Source organism: Siniperca chuatsi, linkage group LG7, assembly GCF_020085105.1.
Source record: "Siniperca chuatsi isolate FFG_IHB_CAS linkage group LG7, ASM2008510v1, whole genome shotgun sequence".
In the NCBI taxonomy this organism is placed as follows: domain Eukaryota; kingdom Metazoa; phylum Chordata; class Actinopteri; order Centrarchiformes; family Sinipercidae; genus Siniperca; species Siniperca chuatsi.
This window is the reverse complement of record NC_058048.1, coordinates 6,870,881-6,882,369: the sequence shown is the minus strand read 5'-3', so window position 1 is coordinate 6,882,369 and position 11,489 is coordinate 6,870,881. Positions and strand designations below refer to the sequence as shown.

Below are 11,489 nucleotides of genomic sequence, written 5' to 3'. Positions count from 1 at the left end.
ACAATTCGAAGGCTTTTTGGCAGGAAAATGGCCAAATCTAAGGATGAATTAATGTAAAATTACCGTATTACATTTTTACGTGACGGTCATCCCATAAAATGCTCAATTCTTTGCAGAGCTGCACTCATTTATGTTATGCGTAACCAGGAACAGGCTTCTCGTGGTTTCTGAGGTGATTCCTGAGGAGAATTCACAAGACATCTTAACTGCAACATTTCCTCTTTAACAATGCTTAATTTGCTCAATATGTCTGAGAGCTTCATGTTGCGTACCTCCCAGGCCTGGTGTATGGTGTGTATCAAGATGGAAGAGATAGAGGGGGATGAAATGCATAGCGATAGCCCAGAACATATGATGTGTTAAAGGAACATTTACGCTCTACTTACTCTTTCCATATCTCTGTCTGCTGCTCTGAAACAGACAGCTGGGGATGAGACTGGATTTCAGCATGTCAAACACAATCACATTCTTTGCTTTGACTCTCCCAGTTGCTGTCGCTTTCTTGTTTTCTCAAATAGAAACTCTCAAACACGCACAAATGCACTGACGAACACTCTCACAAAGCACGACTTTCTTGTACTTTTAAATCAAAATGCATGTAGATGCGTCAAAACAGAACTCTTGCGTGCATGTGCGTAAACAGACTCACAGAGCAATAAAACACTGCTTTAAATGCATATGGACACACACTGCCTCGACTGTACGACTATGCCAGCAGCTTCCCTTAAATTTGTCTGCGGGCCTTTGGTTCTGTGATGAGTGAATGTCTTTTACTGACAGCGTATTCGTCAGCTGATTCGTCCCTCACTATTACTGCACACAACGGGGTGAGTCACACAAAAAGAGGACTCACTTTGAGGTTCATCTTTAGCTCTAATTTATGGCAGTCAAAAACTCATAGTCATACGTCAGTGAATTTAATCTTTGAGGGCGAGCAGAGAAGGGGCAGCGAGTTTCTTTTCCCTCTTTTCCCACCCCCTCCTTTCCGCTCCCTCCTGTTAAATATGCAGATACAGCAGCGCATGAGGCTGCTCGCGGGTTTGTTGCAAGAATTGGGTCAGTGGCGACGTCACAGCGTTTTAAAGCAAGGCAGGGTTTCTTTAGAATATCCCAATGAGGTTCTGGCGCTTCTGGAGGAAAGAAACACTGTCTGCCGCTGAACTGTGGTCCTCACTCGGCAGGATCGATGTTGGTTTCATAGAGCAGTGCTGTCTAGGTTTAGAGGAGGGGTTTTCAAAGTCTGATACCCCCCCTTAATGTATGTTGATAGTGCAACAAAAAGAAACTTAATATGAATGGATTTTGTCACTCCTATTATTATTCTTTGTCTTACTTATATTTGGGGGATAATCGTAACAATCAGTTAGCTAGCTGTGAGCTACAACTTGAGCCCATTTTTCATACTTTATTTACATTTTGACAAATTAGCACCATTAAAAGTATGCCGAATTAGCTATTAGCAGTTCCCGTTTGCAGTGTACCCATGAATGCACACACAACTATCACTGGATTACTTTGATATTGAACAAAACTTAGAAGCCTGATGATTCCAGGCAAGTTCTTTAGCTGCTATCCTCAGAAAGTGCAAGTCCCACTGAATCTAAAAATATGTGTATGTCTGTATGTTCAGATGTAATCAGATGAGTTATGATGCAAAATGCAGCAATTCAGTGCAAAGGATTTTAAAGTACCTAAATTGCCTCAATAAACTGTGTGTCACTGCCACTGCTGTAACTGCTGACGGTGTTGATAAACGGGCCAAATTAGCGTGGCGTTAGCGTTTTTAGCACATTCTCTCACTTTATTATAAAAGCAACAATGCCACTAGATCATGTTGCCAGTAATCCAAAAGCGCTGAATAATGCTGCTCTCGCTCGTCCGTGTTGATCGTTCAGTCTGTGATTAACATTGATCACCTTGTTAACAAATGTGACCCCGAGCATTGACCTTCCACTGTGATAAAACATGTCTGTGAAGTACCACATTAAAGAAGCAGAGAAAGCATCATCACATACAGCTCTACCCTCTTCTCCACCCCGTTCCTCTTTGGGAAGTCTCCTCATGTAAATCATCTGTGTTTGATACATGGTCTTTGAGTCAAACACTGACAGTACTTGAGTGAATCATCAGTGAAAGCAGTATGCAAACTACTTACGCAGCAGCATCTTGTTGCTGCACCATACTGAGTCATACTGGTTGGTCAGGGCACCTGCACAGTGGGGGATGGGACCCCCCCCCCTAAAGTTCTTCACTGGCAGGTAAAAAGTAGCAAAAATCTTTGTGGCTTTGTGGTGGCTGCTTTCTGGGATTTTTTGATGGAGGAGAACTACGCAGCCTTTGAAAACAGTTGTATAATGTCTTCTGTGACTGCGGAGGGGCTTTGTCACGTCTGAGAGAATACCCTCCGATGATGTCATAGTGATGTCATCAGGGGTATCTCAGCTGGGGCTCAAAGACTACACATTATTAATAAAAAAAAAGCCTGCTTTACAAACTGTCGAGTTTGAAAAACATCGGCATTTACCAGGCAGGGAGTGAAAAGACGGTATTAGTTGCATTATGGGAAATGTAGGATTCAGTGTTTTTGGAGCTCAGCCTAGGGAGTAAAAGTCCTAATATCTCAGCCTCTGCTGCTTAGACTTCTTTTAAATCTGTCTCTCACACGTTTAGTAAAATACTAAATCACAAAACTACTCCTTGGACATTTTCTAAACATTTCTATTATTAGAATTATTATTATTTATCCATCCATCATTCGTGTACATCCATGATGGAGGGAGGTGTTCTGTAATTGCTTTGTAGTTGTTACACTCTATTAGTTTTGAAATGACAATAGACATTTGGATTGGCATAATGCTGGTGACTCTGAGCTGCTCCATGGTGTCTTCCGCTTTGTATTCGAACTTTTGAAACCAGCAGTTCCCCTGTTCACAGATGATGGATGTTAACTTTAACACATGCATTTTCACGCATCATTTATCGAAAAGATCACGACTGTGCCAGATGTAATGTGTTTAAACAGACTCCCTTTGCACACGTTAAGTCCTGTAAAATGTATAAATGAATGAAAAATGAGACATAAAATCCTGATATTCCGCAAATATTGTTTTCAGCTACAAAATAAAAAAAGAGCAGTAAGATGCTCCTGTGAATCATCTGACTTTCTGTCGCTCGCTAGCAGCAATAGACCCATAAGACTCATGGGTCACCCAAGAAACGCTTAAAGAAATAGTCTTTCCTGGATATCTGGCAGGAAATCAGTTAGTCACCAACAGAATGCTGCAAAGGTGAAAGCACCGTTATTCTGCCGTTCAGAGGAACGTTTCCAAGAACAAAAATCTCACGTGTTTTGTCATCACCGGCCTCCAGTCATGTAGCTAAACCCAGCACAGCGTTACAGCTCACTCCTCTGCCTAGCGCCTGCGAGCTCAGCCCTAGCCGCATGAATTATGGATCACAGAAATAGTCCCGGGCCTGTTTTTAGAGTGCGCTGAGGTTCTGGACTCTGTCCGGTTTTTCAGAACTAACCTGAGGACAACCAGATGGTCCAGTCGTAGCCCAGCCAACACAAACAGGACCCCTCCGAGCAGAACAAATCCAGAAATATTAATAAATAAATATTCATCAGGATGATGCGCAGGGGCTTGTGCCAATATAAATAAAGAGCTGAGGTCCCTGGACCCCCTGTAGGTCACCGCTCTGGAGAATAAATAGAATTTGTCTATTTTCTTTCGTTCACTTTCTTTCTCTCACTCTTCCCCTTCTAAGAATTTTTACAGCTTCTTTTTCAAATCTGTCATTCATTTCTCTGCTTCTTGTGTCATCTGCTGCTAATCTTTCCTGTCCTCCTGTAATCTCATTGCACTTTCCCTTCCTCATCTTTATCAACCATCCATCCTCTTCCTCGCCCTCTTTTTGCTTCCCAGCTGTGTTGTCTTCCATTTTAGGTCCAGGGCTGGCTAACTGGTTCCTGGCTGACATTTCACACTGCTCAGTGTGTCCCTCAAGCTGAACCCCCCCCCCCCTTACCGGCTTTTATGAAATTTCAGATTGGAAACAGGTGACTTCAAAAATCTGACGTCTAAAGCTGAAGTGGCGATGATTTCTCTCCCCTTTTCAAGTTCTTCCTATTGAGCAGGTCCGGTGGGTGGCACTCACTTCTGGCCAGGTGGTAGAGATGGGTGGGGTGTGTGTGTGTGTGTGTGTGTGTGTGTGTGTGTGTGTGGGGGGGGGCTTGCATGGCTACTTTATCTCTGTGTTTATTTGATATCTGGCCTGAACGCACAGCCAGGATGAAAGAGAAAAAGATGGAGTGGAAAGACTGTGAAAAGCTAGATGGGTGTGTTTATTCCTTGTTTGGCTGAATATACAACGGGTATAAAAAGAGAGAAAGAAAGAAGGCAAGAAAGGAAATAGGGAAATGAAAGACAGACACGCAGGATGTCAAAACAGAAGTGTTTGAATGATTTGCCGGGTGAAAGAGAATGCAGGATATAATTCTCTCCATCAATCTAAACATAATGACTTCATATTTCTTATTCGGCGAGCCAGCTCATAAACGAGCCGGAAATAAAACAAACATGTTAAACCGATTCCAGAATGACAAGGGCCTCTTGTCTTCCCTCTTTGAAATCCACTCTGCTCGGGAATAATTAAGGCGGCTTACGGCTGAGTACAAAGGCAGAATAATGTTGAGTTGTATTGTGCTGTTGTGTGTGTATGAAAAAGCGAGAGAGGCCATGGCACCTGCATGATATTCCAAAAACACAGTGTTTGCATGTGAATGTTGTGTAGGTGTGCGCTGTCTGTCCATTGTGTGTGCACCTTAGTGTGTGTTTTTTGCATAATTCTTGTTCATGTTTGAAACCGTGTGTGTGTGTGTTTGTGAGAGAGAGAGAGAGAGAGAGAGAGAGCGGGAGAGAAAGAGCGCATCTCTGTCTGAGAGCATTAGCAGCGAGCCTGTTCTCTGTATCTCAATGAGGGGATTAGAGGACTATTCATTAGACAGGCTTTGATAGGTGACTGGCCGAGTCCATCCACTGCTGCTGCTCGTGTACTGCCAGACAGCAAGGCCAGGGGGTAATGGAGGAAGCCCGGTCTCTAGTGTCTCTCTGTCTTCATCCTCCTTTGTCTCTGGCAGCTCTGTCTCGTCCCTTTCAACATCTTTGGGAAGAGATTTTTTGATGCAGTCAAACCCTGCAGCCTATCATTGGAGAAGTGAGTAAACATGTCTTTTTGTAGAATATAGTTTACCACTTTATTACATACTGTACATTTAGCAAAGGTTTTGAAAACTCTGTTAAGTATTTGACAAATGGCAACATGCAGTAAGAGAATTGTTCCCTGTAGATTGTATCATGTGATGCTATTCAATTAAATTCAATTTTATTTATGTAGCGCTAATTCATAACAGAAGTTATCTCATTGCACTTTTCCTATAGAGCAGGTCTAGACCGTACTCTTTATAATATTGTACGGATTGCATTGCAATCCTATTGCATTGGATATTAAAGAGGATTTACATTTGTGCTTAAATAACACCATATCAGTGGGTAGTTGTTGGTGGCTAGTGTCAAAATTGAGTGTTGTTGATGAGGTGTTATAAAGTTATCATTCTAGCTCTTTTTATTTCAAATACTTTAGGATTTACAAGACACACTAGGGTTACACTTTAGTCCCATAGTTTCCTGTAATTTCCTTGAAAGGAACTGATGTGTAACTGTAAATTCATTGGAAGGTTCCTGGAATGGACTATGTAATTTGGTACTTATTATAGGGAAAGACACTGGTTGGTATACCTCCAGTTAATGTATTCCAATTAACTACTGGCATAAAGTAGAGAGTCTTCTGTTCAGCACAGCAGGTCAGCTAAACGTGCAAAAATGTACAGTTTATCTACAGACAAACATACAACATAGTATATATGCAGAATAAAGATTCCAATAAATAAATAGTGAATTAATATTTACGTTGGGTTAAAGCAGGTCTCTGAAGGGAATTAACTTTCCAATTTTCCCAGTAAACTTTTGCACTTCATTCAGCATCCCACATACTAGCGGTTCTCAACCGCGGGTCAAAAGATAAATCTGAGAGGTCGTGAGATGATCAAGAGGACAGGAAGCACAACATTTTTGTTTTTTCTCTAATCTTTGTTTTTTTTTTTGTTTAATTTGTGGATAATTTTACCTCTTTAGGCTTCTAAATCTATAAAACAAAGAACATATATTTTCACATATGCATATGCAACCGCCGTGGGTCACAAGCCAAAAATGTTGGGACCCATTGCCATATACCAAAAAAAAAACACACAAAACACTGGTTAGAAACACTGAATGTTGTTTTTCTCAGTTGATGTTTACCTTTTGATTGTCACCAGTTATATAAAGAAGATGTGCACCATTGTATTATGTGTGAGGAAAGAAGTAATATTAAAATGTTCATAACTGACTTCAACAGGGCAGAAGTGAGGTGGCTGCTGTTTTCTCTGCTGTCCTTTTTCACATCCCTCCGTGTTCAATCTGATGGGAGGCATCACTCCAGGAAAATGGCGATTGAGAAATACCCCCATCTGTCAGTGTTGGATGTTTTTTCTGACTAGTCATAGGCTTTGAATGCAGCGTGGAGCATCAGTGAGGCGAATGGAAAGATAACATTTGCCTGAGTAAGCCTGTGCTCGCCATTGATTGTGACATACATTTTTTATTTCCCTACAAAAAATCCCCCCTGAAGTTTGCTGAAAGCACACACTCTGTTCACTGTTCATAAGATGATAAGAAAAGACAACTTCATGTGGGTAAAAGGACAGAAAGTGACAAGTTTGTGTGTGTGCGCGCATGTGGCAAAGAATCTTTTAAAGCAGGCCACAGGGACGGAAAAAAGATATTCATCCTCTCCACTCCCATCTCCTCCTCTTCATCTCCTTTCCCACCCCCTATTTCTCTTATTTTCTCTGGTGGGCTCAATAATATAGGCTTGGGCCATGGGACAAGGAGAGAGTAAGAGAAGGAGGGAGGAGAAGCTGTCAGTTGATGAAGAAGAGGAGAAAGCAAGGGATGAGGAGAGGAGGGAGCTGGGGACTCGTTTTGATCCCTGCCTCTTAATAAATCTGTCAGAGCGAGACAGAAAGAGAGCACGAGAGATAGAGCCAGATAGGAAGAGAGAGCGAGAGATGGATCTGTCCGCAGAGGTCTTCACCAGGTGGTTTGAAGTGCAGATCCATTTCTCCTCCTCCTCCTCCTTGATGTAGCACTCTATGGATTCTCCCTGCATTCATTTACCTGTTGTTTTGAACTTCATATGTATGAATGTGACGATGGAGGAAAGTATTTTGATGTGTCTTACCTGGTGGGCACACATGTACACTCAAAAAATGTCTCATATTTTTGCTGTTTACAAGGATTTTGTATTAAAGTTGAGTCAAAATATCATTTTAACCTAAAGTATTTATGGAACTGACTCAAAAGATTCATACATTGAATGAATGAATATAAATGTATTTGCCTATAATTCCAAAGCATTTCTACTCGCTTGCTATAACTAAACTACATGTTGCCTGGTTACATAGATCTAATAATAGTCAGACAACATTATTTTGATATTTTGAGCCATTGTATCTGTTTCTAGCTGGTAACCAGCCAGAGTTGGTCTTTGTCTTTATTTTTGTTTTGCTTCTCCCCTGTAATCATATTTATTTGGATAGAATCTTCTCAATCTTTTATTTTCTTGGACACCTCTAAAAATGTTCTACCAGCTGTATGCAGATAGTTCTACTATCGATTACCTGGCACCAGTTTTAAAATCATAAGCGGTCACTTCATCCGTTGCATTACTTTAAGGGCTACTCCATCGATTTAGTATTGCACTCAGAAAGTTGGAGGACTTCATCAGGTTCAAAGTCAAAGCAGCAGAAGCTGAGATATCCTGACTCATAGTCCCTAGTATGGGTCATGCTCTAAAACCCTGGATCCTACATTTCCCATGATGCAACCAATACCACCTTTTCGCAAGACCCTTCTTGGTAAAATCTCATGTCTTTCAAATTCCAAACTACTAAGTTTGTAAAGCAGGCTTTGTGTTAAAGCTGCACGCATCAATATGTTTATATTAACAATGGATCCGATGACCAGTTTTTTGGGAGAAGCAACGCTACATGTAGCGAAGCTACTAGTTTGACTATATCATGTCATGTTTCCATTAATAATCTATTTTGCCACTACGTAGAGGTGTAGCGAGACCAAATGCTGCATTGTTATATTTTCTCTTGAAGACAAAACAAGCACAGAAATCATAGAAAAGTTGTGCCACCACTTGCGCAGACTCTGATGAGCTTTTGTTCTTGAACTCCATGATTACTTTCCTGTCTTTGTAATGAAATTTCAAATATCACTGCAAAATTACACCACTTTGTTGGCATTTGGAGATAAAAGGTTTTCACGCAGGTAATGTGTTACTTTTGAATCACCTTGCACCACAGGTCATTGAATCAAGTAAAATGGTACTATGTCCAATTTACAAATGCAAATTTCTACACCCTAAGTGAATAATTAATTACCTCCACTTGTAAGTGATGACTTCATACGTGTTCCTGATCAAAGCAACAAGTCATCACTCATTTTACACACAGTATTAGTACTGTGACTGAATCCATTTGCTTTTTTAAATAATAATTCTAATTGCTTCACATGTGAGCCTTTATTCTCCTCCACCACCATGTGTGACAAATGTTACTGAGTGTCTCTTTGTGTCTAAGTGTCTTGCACAAAGTGCGAGATAATTTTCCTCTTCATCTATCACAGACGACGTGTGTGATCTGCCAGTGCATTCTCTCTGTGTTTCTCTCTGCGTCTTTTTTCTCTGCGCGCCATCGTCAGATTTACACTCTCCTTCACCCCTCCAGCTCTGCCTCCTCTTCATCTTCTCTCTCTTCTTCTCTGTCCTTCATGTCCGCCTCCTTCTACTTTTCCTCCTCTCTCTCACAACCACACACACACACAAAAACATGCAAATGTGTGATGTCAGTATACAGTATGTTCTAGCTCCCATGGCTGCATGTATGCTTTCTATAAAACCACACAAGAATATCAAACACTAATAAAGTCAACAGAGAACCAGTAAAAATACATGCGGTGGTCAGTAAAACACACATATTAACACACACATGCAGCTCCCTGCAGCCAAGAGACTACATGTATATTTATTCTGTTTCTTCTATGAATTGTCTTTATTATTGTTTCATATCACTGCTGGTTTATTGTGTCTGTGTGACACCATGACTCCCAGTTGGAGAGTAAACACTAGATAAGACGGATGTGTGTGTGTGTGTGTGTGTGCGCGTGTGGTCACATGTGTGTGTCTTGTTATGGCACTTCCCGTTGGCAGGCCATATAACTCAGGTTAATGTTATCTTATTTCACACAGCTCCGAGGCAACCTCAGGGAGTAGATCATTTGGAGCGCTCTTATTACTTTTCATTAGGCTAATGTGACGGGTGGGGGGATTTACAACAAGGGAGGAGGGCACACACACACACACACACACACGCATGCTGCGACACACTTAGCTGCAGCCCTCATATGTGTGCGTGGGTGTTAGTCCATTTTGAAGCTGGAGTCATCTTCTTTGCAGCTTTACATAACACTGAACAAACTTCTCACCCACTGCTGGAATGTCGATTACAGTCACGATCAGGCTACAAACACAGAAATAACTTATTGATCAGGAGCTTTGTAGGTTACACCAGGGAAGCAGGATGGGGATTCAAAGCACTGCCTGGGGGATTGTGGGTATGACCCTTGAACCTGGGTGTGGTTGTAGCCACGCAGTGTGTGTCGACTTCAACAACAAGTGAGGAAAGGAAATGAGAGTAGTCGTGAGCGACTGAATGCAAACGTTTCTTACTCTTTTGTGTGTATTCTGGTATTTCCTTACTTTGGGCCAAATGTCACCACAAGAACAGACAGATGAAAAAAATACAGCAAGGTGATGACATGAGAAGCTGTGACTTGAGCTAAGTTTTAGATTAGAATATGGTTGGGTTTAGTTTAGGCTAATGTGAACCATATAGAGGGGAGGGGTGGGATAGAGTTGTGAAGTCGAAAGAGCTGTTGAGTTTTCTTTGAAAGATATCATCAGTGTTCCTGAACTGCACACTACAGGTTTATGATATGATTTATATACAGTATACAGGTATGTATAGCTTGAGATATGAATTTCTCTGTGTTCTCTGTATTTTTAGTATTAACTATAACTCTTTAACCAGTGGCTACATGTTGGATGTTCAGTAAAACACAGAACACGGAGTGAGTGAAGTACCATGTGCTAGAGACAATGCATGCCCCGGTGCACATGCAAGCAAACTTGTCACCCGCCACTATGTGTGGATTTTGGCCAACAACACAACGATAACCTGGTCAGTTCACGGTGACACAGTTTGCAAAAGGCAAGTGACTGAGTGAAAAGTCAGATCGTCCTCCAGACTGTCACATTGCAAAACAACTGTCCAGGAGCAGGAGGAGTTCAAAGAACAATATGCGTCCAGTGCATTTTGGAGTTTTCTTCCATATTTCATATTTCCACATTATATTTGCATATTTCAGATATTAACCATGACCCTCCGTTGTACTTTTCCTGGAAATTTGGGAGTTTTATGTAGTATGTTTTATGTAAATAAAATCACACATGGGGCATATTTAATTGGCTGATTCTAGTATTTTTAGATTCAGTATATTTAAATTTGGCTACTTATTAAGACAGGAATAAATAGATTCACAAAAATAATTTTATTGCTGGCAGAGCAGGAATGCGTTTGAGACAGCATTTGGTAGAACTTTGTGTTGGAAAATGTAAATTACAGAAAACATACACTTTCAGTTGAACAGATAAAATATTAAAAATCCAAATAAGAATCTTTTAGAGACTTACTTTGTTTGGTCAGAGTTTCCTGAGGGAGGACGGTGGTGCATTGGTGGTCTTTGAAGTTATGACCTCAGTATTTCTAAAATCCTGGCTACAGCCTTGGTCATGGCCATGGGTTTTTTAAATTATTTTAACTTTGTTTCTGAGAAATCATGTTTTTTTCAAGTCAGTTTGATATGGCTTCATCAACTACGATGTCCTTAGTTGCCGTTGCTATGGAGAAAAATGCTGAATTCATCCAAATTCGACCCAGGCGAACTGATTTAATCTTCTGAATGTTTTATCAGGTTTCTAAGGAGACTAGTCTCTGCTCACCCTGAGCAAACACAACTACATTTTATGCTCAGTAATTGGATGATTCTTATGGAAAAGCTCCATGGGAGTTGTAGTTGATTCCTCCCAATACGTTTTTATCTACATAGGCTTGACTTTTTATCAAAGCACTAGATATTTTCTAACGGTGTTGCTCATGTTTGCCCTTTATGATTCAACCAGGAGAGTTTTTATGTTGTTTATGCAGAAAATGAACAGGACTTTAACTTCAGGAACTACAATTAGGCTTCTGTCAAGTTGCA

The 11,489-nt window shown here is 40.9% G+C and overlaps 1 long non-coding RNA gene across 1 annotated transcript; it reads left to right on the top strand.

Annotated features, from left to right (window-relative positions):
- The first annotated feature begins 4,918 nt into the window (after positions 1 to 4,918).
- LOC122879367 lies at positions 4,919 to 7,427 on the top strand. Its single transcript, XR_006378690.1, has 2 exons — positions 4,919 to 5,217; positions 6,457 to 7,427. It is a non-coding gene; the product is annotated as an uncharacterized LOC122879367 (long non-coding RNA).
- The last annotated feature ends 4,062 nt before the right edge of the window (positions 7,428 to 11,489 follow it).